The sequence below is a fragment of the Rhincodon typus genome, chromosome 25 (assembly GCF_021869965.1).
Source record: "Rhincodon typus isolate 14 chromosome 25, sRhiTyp1.1, whole genome shotgun sequence".
Taxonomy (NCBI): Eukaryota; Metazoa; Chordata; class Chondrichthyes; order Orectolobiformes; family Rhincodontidae; genus Rhincodon; species Rhincodon typus.
Genome location: NC_063356.1, coordinates 36,404,752 through 36,421,214, shown reverse-complemented (window position 1 = coordinate 36,421,214; position 16,463 = coordinate 36,404,752).

Genomic DNA, 16,463 nt, shown 5'->3' with positions numbered 1-16,463 from the left:
TCATCAGAAATGATGAAGGGTCTAGGCCCGAAACGTCAGCCTTCCTGCTCCTATGACGCTGCTTGGCCTGCTGTGTTCATCCAGCTCTACACCTTGTTATCTCAGAATAACCATCCATGGTTGATTTTCCCTGATTTTGTGAGCAAACTACATGGAGTTTCTTTGCATTGGAGTAAGACATTGTCCTGTCAGAAGTAAGTCTTAGTGAGTTTTGCCACAAAGTTGATTCTGTTTCCTCCTGTTCCTCAAACCTCAGTGAATGAGGAAGCATTGAGGGAGGAAGGTTGGAAGCCATGGAGGTGATGGGTTACTCAGAAAGGGAGCAATGAGAGAGCAGAGGAAAATGTCAAACAGGACTATTCTCAGCACCTCATGATGATGAGTTGCTGAGAATTTTTTTTTCTATTCATTTGTGGGATGTGGGCGTCGCTGGCTGGGCCCAGCATTTATTGCCCGTCCCTAGTTACCCTTGACAAGGTGACGGTGAGCTGCCTTCTCGAAACACTGCAGTTCACCTGCTGTGGGGTTGACCAGCAATGTCTTTAGGGGAGGGAATTCCAGGATTTTCACTCGGTGACAGTGAAGGAATGGCAATATATTTCCAAGTCATGTTGTGCACCATTCATATTGCAGCTATGGGCAGAACAAGAGAGGGAGGAAGGCTGCAGAGGGGAGAATAAAAACTCACTGAGAACCAACCACTTAGACTGCAGAATATTGTTGCAGTGGCGAATTCTTTAAGAACTGCAGTCATGACTGAAAAACATCACGAATACCATAAGACAATAAGCACCATATGGATCAATGGCCAAGGTACAAAGAGAAGTTGTGAGATGATAATTGAAAACATCAGCTTTAGGGTTATCCAGATATAATACAGGCCAAGACATTATTGATGCCTTCCAATGTGTCGTAATTAAAACTTATTTTTTTCATCCATACATTCACTGCTGCAACATGTGGCTTCTTGAGTTCTGGTTTAATTTATTTGACAAATAGAAAGCTTCCAGAGCTTCATGTAGAGAAAAATAATCACAATTGTTGAAGAGCAAACTTCAAAGCATACAGCCTGGGATGGTTTTCTTTAATCTTTTAGGGTAAAGAGGCAAGAGAGGCAGTTTTGCAGACTCACCAGAAAAGCTTTCACCATTAATGAACAGATTTTCAATTCCCAGTGATATTGGGACTAAGAATGAGCATTATTTAGAAATCCACTCCTGCAGGGTGCCTCTAATTGCCTAAGCCGCTGGAAGAACCCAATGACTCACCTCGGAGGCAGGGCTGGAATCTACTGGCTTTTGTTTTCCTTTATTCATTCACAGGATGAGGGCATCACTGACTAGGCAGCATTTATTGTCCATCTCTAATTGCCCAGAGGGCAGTTAAGAGTCAACCACATTGCTGTGGGTCTGGAGTCTCATGTAGGCTAGACCAGGTAAGGATGGCAGTTTCCTTCCCTAAAGGACGTTAGTGAACTAGATGGGTTTTCCAACAATCAATTCATGGTAAAAATCAAAAGAACTGTGGATGCTGTAAATCAGGAACAAAAACAAAGTTGCTGGAAACGCTCAGCAGGTCTGGCAACATCTGTGGAGGAGAAAACAGAGTTAACGTTTCAGGTCCAGTGACCCTTCCTCAGAATCAATTCATGGTCGTCATTAGACTCTTAATTCCAGATTTTTTAAATTGAATTCAAATGCCACCATCTGCCATGGCAGGATTTGAAACCAGGTCCCCAGAATGACATCTGGGTCTCTGGATTAACAGGCCATCACCTCCCCTCCTTGGTCTCCAACTTAATGGAACATCAAACTCCTTAAGAGCCAGCAGACAGCAAGGGGGCCATTCTGAACGTGAACAGTCTGGTGCAGGTCAGTGCACAGCTGTCGGGAACAGTATAGCCAGAAGTGAACGTTTATTAATATGACGAGAAGAATCAGAATTTGAGGAATCTCACACTGAATCATGCTTTGATTGACCGTGTGTATCTACCTGCTCATTCTGTCAAGGCAGGCTACATCATTGCTTCTGGTGTCAGGAGGACAGACTCCAGCTTCTGGACACCAACTTCCAATTAAGTATCATTGAAAATATTCCTGGCTCATAACTACAAAAAGCTTTCATGCTTATGAATGTAACCCATCCATGTGATGATACTGAATGCGCGCAAAATGCTGAGAATCGTGTTCACCTCAGCTGTCCTACTTTGCCTATCTGCATATGAGTGACTCAAAATATATTACAATGTAAGACTGTACGTTTGTAAAGAAGTTAGTTATTGTAAAGGTTATCACTGTAAAGTAAATGACAGCCCAGAGAAGATATTTCTTTCATACTTCAATGGGATGTGGGTATCACTGGCAAGACTGGCATTTGCTGCCCATCCCTTATTGCCTTGAACAGAGTGCCTTACCAGGCTATTTCAGAGGGCTCTTAGGAGGCAACCACATTACTGTGGGTCCAATTAAGATGTTTAGATTTCAAAATTGCATTGAATGAGTGACTGACGTGTGATGTGGGGTCAGGATTCATGAATTATCTGGGCGTCACATTCCAGATCACCTCCCCACCCCCTGCTGACCACCACCCACCACCGCCTCCCACCCACTTCCCCCCTCCGCACCAACCCCCCCACCCCCGGCCCCACCACTCCCCCCCCCGCCTCCACCATTGAAAATCCCAACTCCAAGTGTCAGGACAGTGTTGTTTATTTTGGTATCTTGCCGACTAAATTAACCCCATCAGTACTTTGTTATATTAATGGTGCCTCCAAAAGGGCAGTTGTGGTGTTCATTTCATTCAGAGCTTTTGAGTCAGGCAATTCCACATCACGCAGAATCGTCTGTAAAAGTCAGCCTGCAAAGAACAATGCAGTACAGGAACAGGCCCTTCGGCCCTCTAAGCCTGCGCCAACACATTTTGCTCTTCCGTACTAAAACTGTCTTCACTTACAGGATCCGTATCCCTCTATTCCCTTCCTATTCATGTATTTGTCCAGGTGCTTCTTGAATGTTGCTTTGTTTCTGTTTCCGCCACCTTTTCTGGCAATGCATTCCAGGCACTCACCACCCTTTGTGTGCAAAATTTGCCTCGCACATCTCTTTTAAACTTGCCACCTAACACCTTGAAGCTGCGTCCCCTAGTAATTGACTCCTCCACCCTGGGAAAAAGCCTCCATACTTTCCACTCTATCCATGCCATTCACAATCTTATAAATTTCTATTGGGTCACCCCTCAACCTCCTGTGTTCCAGTGAAACCAAACCCAGTCTATCCAACCTTTCCTCATAGCTAAAATCCCCCATACCAGGTAACATCCCTGGACAACCTTTTCTGTGCCCTCTCCAAAGCATCCACATTGTTCTGATAATGTGCTAACCAGAACTGTACACAGCCTGTAACGTCAGTAGTACTCAGTTGGTAAAGCTCCCATCCACACAAAAACCAATGTCTTTACTTTGGCAATGTTCCTACAAAGTGGGCGACGCTCTGAGTGACAAAACAGCTTGGGAATTCACCACGTTGATGCCACCTTCAGTACATTTATGCTTGCATATCCCATTTATTGAGCTTGTAATTTTTTTAATTTGACAGCACCAATATACAAAAAAAAAGCAAAATTATAAGTTGGTTGAGTCAATTGAAAATTTAAAACAATGAAGTACCTAAAATATGATAATGTGGATAGCAGGGAAATCTCCTTGCCTCCCTGGTGAATATTTAATTCTCAATGAATGTCCCTAAGGCTGATTATCCAGAAACTATTTCATTTCTGTCTGGATCTTGCTGTGCAGAAAATCGGCTCCTGTTTTTTCCTATGTTACAGCAGTGACTACACTTTCTAACAGTACACTGTTCATATTGTAAATGCAACAACCTGGGAATTACTAGAAATAGACAACTGCGCTTATAACAGAGACTGGAATTAAAATGGTCACAAAGAATTTACTGACCAATGGTTAACTAACTCATAAAAACCAAAAGAACTGCGGATGCTGTAAATCAGGAACAAAAATAAATTTGCTGGAAAAGCTCATCAGGTCTGGCAGCATCTGTGAAGGAAAAAACAGAGTTAACGTTTCAGGTCCGGTGACCCTTCCTCAGAACAGTGTCTGCCTCTTCATTGGAATGTCTGTCTATGGACACTGACTGAGCTATCTTCAAACATTGGTTCTAAGCAATTGATTTTACATTTCTTTTTCTCAGAGTACTCTTTCAGTTTAATTTCCCTTTTTGGATAAAACTTCATACATAGCAGTTACTGTCTTCTCAGTTACGCAATGCCTTCAACAATTAATCATAGCCAAGAAAAATGGTTCTGCCTCAAATCTTCAGTATTGTTGAAAATATTCTTAACTCTGTAACAACAAAAAGCTTTCATGCTTATGAATTAATTATTGGATGCATCACTGATGTGTTACCCTTCCATGTGACGCTATGTCACACGTGCAGAATGCTGAGAATCTTGTTCACCTCAGCTGCCCTACTTTGACCTATCTGCATCTGATTGACTCAAATTATATTACAATGCAAGACTGTACTTTTGTAAAAAACTTGATTCTTGTCAAGGTTATGTCTGTAAATTATATGACAGTCTGGAGAAGATATTTCTTTCATACTTACATGGGATGTTGGCATCACTAGCAAGATCTGTTGCCTATCCCCTATTGCCCTTGAACTGCGCCAGGGACCCGGGTTCGATTCCATCCTCGGGTGACTGTCTGCGTGGAGTTTGCACGTTCTCCCCGTGTCTGCTTGGGTTTCTGCTGGGTGCTCTGGTTTCCTCCCACAGTCCAAAGATGTGCAGGTAAGGTGGATTGGCATGCTAAATTGCCAGTAGTGTTCAGGGACGTGTAGATTAGGTGTGTTATAGGAGCAATGGGTCTGGAGGGGATGCTCTCAGGGTCAGTGTGGGCTTGTTAGGCCGAAGGGCCTGTTTCCCACTGTAGGGATTCTACGATCTATGATCTATGAGCGTCCTACCAGGCTATTTCAGAGAGCAGTTAGGAGGCCACCACAATGTTGTGGGTCTGGAGTCATATGTAGACTAGACCAGGTAAGAATGGCAGATTTCCTTTTCTAAAGGACGTTAGTGAACCAGATGGGTATTTATGAAAATCGACCACAATTACATGGTTATCATTAGACTAGCATGCTCACAGCATCCGTCCCATGCCAATGCCATGCCAGTTAATATGTTAGCATTTCAGCCAGAGACTAAAGGCTATCAGTCCTCCTGTTCTGATGTGCTCTTTAATACAGGCACATGGACAGACAGCTTGTCAGCAGGGATCTGTCTTTGGGAAGAGGGATGTTTTGCTGTACATCACACCGAGACATCAATCTAACACCTAGAGCATATGCCAGCTGCCTGCCTGGTAAACACACTGCATGTTTATTCAACCAAATGGCAGAAACTGGATGGGGCCTAGTCTTCAGTGCAGTCAAAGGAAGGCTGCTGTTAGTCAGGAGTCCTGGTACTGTTAAGTCAGAGGCACATTCCACACACAGTCCAAGGGCTTGGCCAAGGGATATTGCCCGGCATAGTCACAGAATCCTTTGGATTACACTTCAGGGAGTGAGTTGGCTTATGAGGAGAGATTGAATAGACTGGGACTCTGCTCATTGGAATTTGAAAGACTGAGGGGGCATCTTACAGAAACACAAAATTATGAAGGGAACAGATAAGATAGAAGAAGGAGTTTGTTTTCACTGGAGGGTGAAACTAGAACTAGGGGGCGTAACCTCAAAATAAGAGCGAGCAGATTTAGGACTGAGTTGAGGAGGAACTTCTTAATCCAAAGGGTTGTGAATCAGTGGAATTCCCTGCCCAGTGAAGCTGTTGAAGCTACTTCGTCAAATGTTTTTAAGACAAAGAAAGGTAGATTTTTGAACAGTTAAGGAATTAAGGGTTATGGTGAGCGAGCGAGAAAGTGGAGCCTAGTCAACGAAAAGATCAGCCACGATCTTATTGAAAGGTGGAGCAGACTCGATGGGCCAGATGGCCGACTCCTGCTCCTGTTTCTCATGTTCTAATGCGACAGTCAGGCCCGTAAGGCCATCACATATAGTCAGGGAAATGATGTATTGTCAGTCAGGGAGCTGCAAAGACAGGGTGCAGAAGCCTGGGGTCTAATCAGTCATGTCGAGATGCTGTCTGTCAAAGTCAGTTAGAGGTCGGGGGTGAATACAGTCCTTGGGATCCATCCATTAATCTTTCAGGATGGTGCAAGGAGGGTCTGTATCAGCAGCAGGGACATCACTGCCAGAAGGGGTGGGGTGGTCTAGGCTGGAGCAGAGGTATGTGTTGAGGTAGGGATAAGTACAAACTAAAAGAAATGTGGGTGTTGTAAATCAGGAAGGGTCACCAGACCCGAAACGTTAACTCTGATTTTTCTTCACAGATGCTGCCAGACCTGCTGAGCTTTTCCAGCAATTTTGGTTTTTGTAGGGATAAGTACAGATGATGGGGGGGGTCTTAATGTGTACAGGGGATGGGCGGAACAGTGTCAGAGGATACTCTAGGCCACGGGAGACGGTTTCTTGGCAGTGACCACCATTGTCCCCATCACAAGGAGAATAGCAAGGAGCAAGGTGGGCATTGTCAATATGTAATGCCAGGGTTCTAGAGGCATGGAAAACAGTTTCAGGTGAAGGCAAAGTTCAAGGTAGTGGATGGCCACATTTGGGGAGGGGTGGGCTGCCAGGGTAGTGCAAGGTAAAACCGGTCATCAAAACTTGGGGTGGTAGGGGGTGTGGGTTCACTGACAATCAAGAGGGGTTGGCCCACCGTTGACAGTGTCCACCATGAACTGCATTCCCTGCCAATACTCACAAAATGCAACTGGAAAATGGTAAAACAATGTTGAGGGTGGGTGTCACTTTGACTGTTGAAATTGCAGGATCCACATCTACTGAGCGCTAGGACATTGAAGGGGCAAATAGGTGAAGCATGTGCTTGCTAACTCCAGTGACATTTAATTTGCAATCATTTCATCAATTCACTTGTAATCCATGCAGGCTAAACACGGTTAGGCTTCAAACTTTTGTCAAAGGCAGATTGGACCATGACATTTGTACTTGCAAATCTAATATTTCTCCCCCAGTGATGCAGAGGTTAGTGGCAATTGTTTAAAAGGAGCTGAATGCTGATCAAAATTTGTCAAATTTCCAATGTTGCTGTGGGAGCATGGGGACATAGCATCACCATAAATCATGTGACTAAGATCCTCAACTCTGCTCTACAATGGGAATTGGAATGGTTGATGTGGATCTGGGATGGAAAAGGGGTCGGAGTGGAGCAGGCACTGCCTTTAGGATGTGATGTACTGGGCATTGAGCCCAGGTGGCAGCTCTTCACCAGGTTGGGGCACAGACTGTGACCAGCATGGGGGGATGGGATTGGCAGATGATGGAATCTGGTGAAGGTGCTGCTGCTCAGAGCAATCTGGGGAGGGGGAGGGTGTCCTCAGTATAGTCCAGACAAAGTGTGCCCCATCATCCTGGTGCACTGTGCCCTGCACAATTGGAACACGTAATGAGGCAATGTGATAGATTCTGAGGGACTGGGGGAACAGGAGTAGTTGTTTAAGGAGGAGCGTGGTTACATCGGGGAAGAGGAAGATGTCCTCATGGATGGCAGACCTCAGTTACATCAGGTGCTACAATGCAGACAGAACCTGATCGACACTCGGTTCCAGTTGATGAGAGCTAGGTGCAGAAGATCATTGTGGACTGTAGAACAGCTAATGGTCAAAATGCCGGCATTTGGTTGGCATTGTGGCAGTGAACAGCAACGTCTGTTGGTTTCACTTGTGTTCACTTTTGCTGGCTGTAAATAGAAGCTGACATTTTGTGCTTGTATTCGTCCGATAACGTGCCTGTAAGTGATATGCCTGTAATGGTCAATGGCAAGTTGTGGGTGTCCAGTGGAGATGAAGACAGAGTAGCACTGACTTAGAGGATGTTCAGACAGTGCATAGCTACATACAGGGAAGCTGTGTGAACTGGTGGTTAAACAGTAACAAGGGTGAGAGAATGGAGTTGTTTGTGTGAGGGAGTGTCAACCATGCCAGCTTATGTGCTGTGGGCAGTGTGGTTCCAAGGCTGAAGTGCCATTACATTGCCAGTGTGGGGCAATGCCAGACTACCAATGCTTGTCTGTGCGCACAACCAGCCTCTAAAAGATGGACAGGGCACAAGAGACCCGGGTCTTTCGACAAATATCCACTGAGTGGTGAGTTGTTCTGGGAACACTAAGTGGTGAGATGGGGCTAGAATCAGGTGCAGGAACACCTTCGGGGCAAGGTAAGAAGTTTATGCGCAGAAACCTCATTAGCGCCTCACAGCAATAAAAACCCTCCGGGAAAATCTGATGCAGCTGGCACTGAGCAATAAAAAATAAGATCAGCCCAAGCAGAAGCTTGAAGTCTAGACAAGTGAATGTTAGAACCACAGGCAGAGAAACCTGTGGATAGGCTAACGAGCATTAGGCTTTAGGGTTAAAAGAATAGTCTTTCAATAATGTAACAAGTGAGATTATATATCTCTGAATACCATGTATTGTAGTATTTTGTTTTAATATGTGATAAACAATGTTATAAAGAAGGTCAAACCTGAAGACAGCTCTTCATCTTGTCTTCTCCTCAACCATTCTGTCTTGAACCCAAACACATGGATGTGGGCACAGAACCAGAGAATAAATTAAGAACACGGGATGAGGCCTGATCAAGCCTCAGGGAAGCAGTGAAGAAACCTGAGTATGTCTTAGTGAGGGATGGAGGTGCTGACAGATTGACATCTTGGAAAAGAGACAAACTCAACATCAATACGAAATCAAAGATACTGCAGATTCTCAGAAAATTGCCACCTCCTTTTCAGCTTCTTCCTTGAATAGAGGCTCAATCACTGCCCTTTTTTGTGTCTTTGATTTTGGGATTGCAGCTTGTAGTGATTTAACTTTTCAATTTCTGACCTCACCTTTCGCTTTAATCACCCCATGACCATTCCCTTTTGGCTTGCACCAAGATCCCACTCATCAATGACACACTCCTGTCTTTCATCCATTCCTGTGGCTTCCCTTTTGTTCTTTCCCATCACCTTCCATGCCTCCCCATCCCATCTCCCCTTTCCCTGCTTAAAGATTATTAAACCAGAAGTCACATAACACCAGGTTATAGTCCAACAGGTTTATTCGAAATCACAAGCTTTCAAAGTGCTGCTACTTCGTCAGTTGCAATGGGACTCCACCAAGCTCCGAACGCTTGTGCAATTTCAAATACACCTGTTGGACTATAACCTGGTGTCACATGACTTCTGGCTTTGCTCCCCCCCCCCCTCCCACACCGGGACCTCCACATCATAAAAATTATTACTTCTCTAACTTCTTCGCTTCTGACAAAAATGGTTATCAATTTGAAATATGTCTCTTTCTGCACAGATGTTGCTGGATCTGCTCAATATTTCTGGCATTTTCTGTTTTTAGTCCCTGTGTTGTCTTTCCAGGCTGACTAGCTGACCATCAAGCATTTCGTTTCCTAGTACGTGAAATGATCGTACAAGTGTAAATTAAACAGGAGGTGGGAATTTCCTGGTGTTGACTTAATGGCCTGGTGTCAGTACTTTTAGATGAAATTGGCAAAGAAATTGGTTTTGTTCATTCCACATGGGTCTCTCCCAAAGCTTGCCTCAATCTGTGGTCAGGTGATCTCTGCAGCCATTTTATGTCAATGTTTCTTCTTCTGTAAAAACACTTCAGTCTATGTCTCAGGTGTAACATTCAGACTGTCGATCTTAAAATTTAATGCTTTATATTAACCACTAGCATACATTGACTGGAAGGCCGGATTGCGATACAGAGTGGCACTAACGACACAGGTTCAATTCCCATCACAGCTGAGATTATCAGCCTCACCTGAGGCAAGGTGACCCTCAGGTTAAATTATTCTCCCTGTAGTGAGAGAGCAGCCTATGGCCCTTTGGGAACGTGGCAACTTTCATTTCAGTATTTTGTTATGTGGGATATGAGTAATTATTGAATCAGTCGACACTGACTGCACATAGATTTGCGGCTAAAATTCCAAGAAGTTGGAAGTTAAAGTCAAGTACAATGGTGACACATAAATGCTACAAATAAAATGAGCCTTTCCTAACTCTGCTGGCTTTGGCGCACTTTGTTTCAGACAGGAGACAGTGCGCAAACCTTCTAGGTTTAAATTATTTGTACTACACCACCCCCTAGTGGCTTTAATTGGAAAGACAAAGTCTGCATCAGTTTTTAGACTTTTAGTCAGCAAAACTGGTTCCTTTTAATATTGCAATCCACCATTATGCCCCCAGCAACCCCCACTCACCCCTGCCGCTCAACCAAACCTGAGCTAGAAATATCAAAAAGGAACAGGCACTCACCCACAATATGTAAATACCCTTGGATTTGGGACAATGGGAAGCCGGTCGGTTGCAGTAATTTCATATTTTCATCTCTTTCAGATATAATCATCGCAATTAAATGCTGGAATACCCAGGACTGTGTTCACAGAAAAACATTAAAATTTCAAGCCACAATCCTATGATCCCAACAGGGTGTTTGGTTGAATGGATCCAGGTGAGCACTCATTGGAGGATTACACATGGAATTGCGGTGATCTCCAAAACACAGGTGCATGTTGTTTGCGGTAAGCCTGCATTTGATGTAGCAACATATGTCAGTCATAAGATCATTAATTAAACACCTTGGGCATTCCATCACCCGATCAAGACCCCCTATGCAATAAAGTCAGAAAGGGCTGAGCACTCTAGACTAGCCATAAGGAGTCAGAGAGAGCTGGTAACAATCCCAAGATGAGCAGAATCTTGCAGGTGAAGAGCACATTGGAGGCCACTACAGCGACCGGGCAGGTGCTGGACCCACTCATTCAGTTTTTTAAAAAATATTTGAAGGTATTTTGAGGTGGCAGGGTGCCTCAGTGTTCAGCAATGCTGCCTCACAGCACCAGGGACCTGGGTTTGATTCCACCCTTGGGTGACTGACTGTGTGGAGTTTGCACTTTCTCCCTGTGTCTGCATGGGTTTCTGTCCAGTTTCCTCCCACAGTCCAAGGATGTGCAGGTTCAGGGAATTGGCCATGGCAAATGCCAGGTTATAGGGATAGGGTAGTGGGGTGGGTCTGAGTGGGATGCTTTTTGGAGGGTCGGTGCAGACTCAATGGGCTGAATGGCCTGCTTCCACTCTGTGGGGATTCTTTGATTAAAACTTTGAAGTATAGTATTACAGAACTGCAGAGACACATCTATGTGTATGATACATGGTCTACAGTGCTGTACACCTCCTCCTAGGGGAGGCGATGACCTGGTGGTATTATTGCTGGACTGTTAATCCAGAAACCCAGATAATGTTCTGAGGACCCGGGTTTGAATCTTGCCATGGTAGATGGTGGAATTTGAATTCAATAAATGTATCTGGAATTAAGAATCTAATCATAGCTGTGAATTGATTGTTGATTGTTGGGAAGATCCCATCTGATTCACTAATGTCCATTAGGGAAGGAAACTGCCATCCTTACCTGGTCTGGCCTACATGTGACTCCAGACCCACAGCAATGTGGTTGACTCTTAACTGCCCCCTGGGCAGCTAGGGATGGGCAATAAATACTATCTGGCCAGTGACGCCCTCATCCCATGAATGAATTTAAAAAAACACATCACCTCAGTGCCTAAAATGTAATCTCAAATTCCTCTTTGTTGGTAGAAATTCAAGAATGGCCAGTCTGGACTCAATGGAAACAGCTGCAGAGCATGATGGGTGGTTTCCTGACAAAGATGCCTGGCCATGATCCAGGGACCAAGATCCAGTCAGGAGATGTAACAGACCCTTCCTTCATTTTAAGGGGACATGTGTGAATGAGTGACAGAATAGACAACCAGAGCTCATGCAAATTCGGATAGGGAATGAAGTCCTCATGCAGAAGGTGAAGGCTCTAAGCTATGAAATATGAGGTTAGAGTACAGCATCTGGGAGAAAATAATGAACGTTCTTATTTTTTATGTTTTGTTGCAGCACAATCTCCACAGACAAGCCGAGTAATAGGTCTCGTGAGACCAGAACCGTTCAAATCATTGCGGATGAGTGAGAGCACTGCCACCATTGCAAAGGCAGTGTACCCATACAGGCACCCCCTATACTTCCACCAATGCGATGGCAATTCTTACATTGCATTACTTCAATATCTGGTTTTTGAAGTGGGTTGTTACAGAAAGGATTCTCTCAATGGCTCTTCAGATCCAAATTATTATCTGTGTCTTTGTAGTACATTCATAACTTTAGACTGCATAAATTCCAGATCTCTGAGGCAGAGGACTGATGTCCTTTTCCCCAATAGGTGCAATGGCAGGATTGGCTGGAGATCATACAGCGCCAAAGGAAAAATATTCTTGACTTCGAAACAAGCTCAATGTTTGTCAAGACCCTGGCTGTCATTGTGTAGGGTTCAGAACATACTCGATGGCAGATCGATCCACGGTAGTGCATGTGCCCAAGTCATCAACGTGGACAATTGTCCCAAATCCAAACCTGCACTTTCTCCTGTTAAGTTGAACGCTATTGAAAGTAAGCTGTCTTGCAAATAGTTAAAGTTTTAAATTGTGCACTCACCTACATGTGCTTGATAACTTTTGCAGCATCTTTGACCAATACCTCAGCTCATAATGACCCTACGTTGACTGTGTCATGTTTGTAGCCATTTTCTCACCATCTGCAGCTTGCTTTGGTTGTCACTTTTGCTCCAAGGGCTGACTGATTAAGAGGTCTACAAGTCGTGAGTTTCATTTCTCAGATAATGAACTTGAACAGACCTAGAGAAGGCGAGCCAGCAAATTGTGTTTATGTGGGAGTGGGGTGAAAGAAGAACCTTTTTTTTTACACAGGATTGTCTCTTTTTATGTTGGCTGTGCACTTTCATTTACATTCTCAATAAAATATATCTTGAATTCTTGAATGAATACCTCAATTGATGCTGCCAAATACATCCTCAGCAGCACAAACACTCACCATGCACAGTTTAAGTCACTCGGAGATAGCAAGAACTGCGGATGCTGGAGTCAGAGTCAATACAGTGAGGAGCTGGAAGAACACAGCAGGTCAGGCAGCATCAAAGGAGCAGGAAAGCTGACGTTTTGGGTCAGGACCCTTCATCAGGACTGGGGAGGGAGAAGGGAACTGGGAAATAAATAGAGGGAAGAGGGGTGGGGCTGGGGGAAGGTAGGTCGGGTGGTGATAGGTGAATGCTGGTCAGTGAGAAGGGTGGGGCGGATAGGTGGGAGAGAAGACGGACAGGTCAAGGAGGCGGGGATGGGAGGGAGGGTTGGTCATGGGATGAGGCCGGGGGTGGGGAGATTTTGAAACTGGTGAATTCTATGTTGAGACTATCGGACTGTAAGCTCCCGAGGCGGAATATGAGATGCTGCTCCTCTAGTTTGCGTGAGGTGTCATTGTGGCACTGGAGGAGGCCCAGGATGGACATGTCACTAAGGGAGTTGAGGGGGAATTAAAATAGTCAGCAACCAGAAGGAGTTGTTGATTAAAGCGTACAGAGAGCAGGTGCTCCATGAATTGGTCACTGAGTCTGTGCTTGGTCTCACTGATGTAGAGAACACATCGGGAGCAATGGATACAGCAGACCAGGTTGCAGGATGCACAGGTGAATCCCTGTCAGATATGGAAAGTTTGTCTTGGGCCTTTGACGGAGGTGAGGGGGGAGGTGTAGGGGCAGGTGTAGCACCTCCTACGGTTGCAGGGAAAGGTTCCGGGTGTGGTGAGGCTGGTGGGGAGTGTAGAGCGGACAAAGGAGTCGCGGAGTGAGCAGTCCCTACGAAAGGTAGATGGGGTGGAGAGGGAAATATTTCTTTGATGATGGGGTCGGATTGTGGGAGATGGAAGTGGAGGAGGATGATGTGTTGGATGCAGAAGTTGGTGGGATGGTATGTGAGGACAGGGGACTCTGTCTTTATTTTTATTGGGTAGAGGGGGTTTGAGGACAGAAGTGCAGGGAAATGCAAGAGATGCAGCTGAGGGCATTTTCGATCAACAGAGGGGTTATGTTGTGGTCCTTGAAGTAGGAGGACATCTGGGATGTCCGGGAATGGAACATCTTGGGAGCAGATGTGGCCCTTTCCCTGAAACCATAGGAGGTGCTCCTCTGATGTTGCCTGACCTGTTGCATTCCTCCAGCTCTACACTGTATTGACAGTTTAAGTCTAATTCATCAGGCCCCGGAAAAACAGAGAGAATCTGTCTGAACAGCAGAGATAGTAAAACCTACTGTAGTCAAACTGACACCGTTATGTACATAGTGTACTTCCAGCACTCTGCATCGTGATAGACATCTTGACTAGCTTGCCTGGCTCCATAACCAATATTACTGGTGCAGTGACCAGTGCTACTGGTTTCAAGACCAGTTTTATCTAATGGTCTCAAATCAAATATTTACCTTTGGGTCCCTTCCATCAGTCCTGAAGCCGCTTAGTCATTCATAGCGCTATGAATACTAGTTACCTTCCACACCTTATGTAACTTGCTTGGCATTCATTATAGCCAACATTCAAACATCCGAAATGTGAAAAATTTGAAGCATTGAAGTGCCCAACTGTGTAGATTGGTTAAAATACTGTGAAAGCAAAGTAATACAAACCTAATTGGGTGCTGGCCTACTGGTATTATTGCTGGACTGTTAATCCAGAGACCCAGGTAATGTTCTGGGGACCTGGATTGGATCTCACCATGGCAGACAGTGGAATTTGAACTCAATAAACATCTGGAATTAAGAGTCTAATGATGATCAGGATTCCACTGCAGATTATTGAGGGAAAAAACCCATCTGGTTCATGTTCGGGAAGGAAAATGCCATCCTTACCTGGTCTGGCCTATATCTGATTCCAGACCCACAGCAATGTGGCTGACTTTCACCTGCCCTCTGGGCAACTAGGGATGGGCAATATATGTGGGCCTAGCCAGTGATGAGTGAATGAATGTTTTAAAACATGTAAAATGTAATTGATTGATTTGGGAATCGTGGTCAGATTTGTCCCCTCTCTGCCATCCAGGTTAGTTCCAGCACCGTCAGACTAGAGTTAACTCAACCCGGACCAAGGGCACCTGGCACCTTCCCCGTTGTATGGTTTAATTAGAATGCCAGGCACCAATGTTAATGCAGCTGAGGAAACATTAATAACTGTACTGGTATCTTTGCAGTGACTTTGCTGCAGTGAGATTACAGTTGAACTGCTTCACCAAAATGATCATATGGACACACTGGACCAAACAGCTGTGTTGTAAATGTTTCATGATTGATGTTCAACAACATAATTGTATAGAACCTTTCACCCAAAGCATCCTGAACTATTTCTGAGTAGTAGTCTCCATCATAATGTAGGCAACTTGTCAGCCATTTTGCACAAGCAAACGACATTGAAATAAAATGATCAGCAGCCATGTATTTTAAGCACTGGTTGTGTGCTGACGGTTGCTTGGGAAAACATCCTTGCTCTTCTTTGAATAAATGGCAAATTTCATATCTTCCCAAGAGAACAGATGTAGCTGTTTAACCACAGGAATGGCATCTTTGACAGTGCAATTCTCCTTCAGGCTTGCACAGAGATTTCAGCTTCGGTAAAGTGCTCCAGTCCCTGGAATGGAAATTAAATACACAAACTTCTGACTCAGAGAGAAGAGAACCACAGATATTCCTCATGTTCCCTCTACGCTGTCCTGATTGTCGATAAAGAATTCCTCAAGTCATTCTGTGGATTAGCAAAGTGAATGATAAGATCCTATGTTAAATGTTTCTGAGATTATAAATGAGTTATTTATACATGTAAAATATTTTGATGACATTGTTGCTAGAAAACATCTGGAGCATGTTGTTTAAAGCAGATAATCTATCTCTGAGACAAAGAGGGGATTCCATTAATATAGCCTTATCTCTTTGGATCACTCTAGGAAATCACAGATAATAAAATTCTTAATAGGGCACTGACTGTTTTCTGGGCACCCAGTTGAAAGTATTACAAATTTCGTAAGATGGAAACAAAATACAGTATGCAGGGATTTAATGATAATTACAGAACTGTACCATCCCACATATTAGAGGGTGGTAAGAAAATCCAAAGAGGTGACAAAGATTGTGCTTCGAATGGTAGCTCACAAAACAGTGCAAATGCTCCAAATTTAAACCTGTGCCTTGTTTGATGGGCCCCTACAAGAAATGCAAACATAATTAAGGAGTAGAATGGTTCTCATCTTCCTTCTGAATCCCACAAACTTTCCATCAACATCCTCCAAGCAAACTGCACACAGCACTGCAGTCCACTGTATGGAAAGTATGCAAGATGAGATAAAGTGTCACATAAATAGAAACCTTTCCCTCTCTGGCAGATAGAATCCACTTAAGTCATGTGAAAGATCAGAATTCCT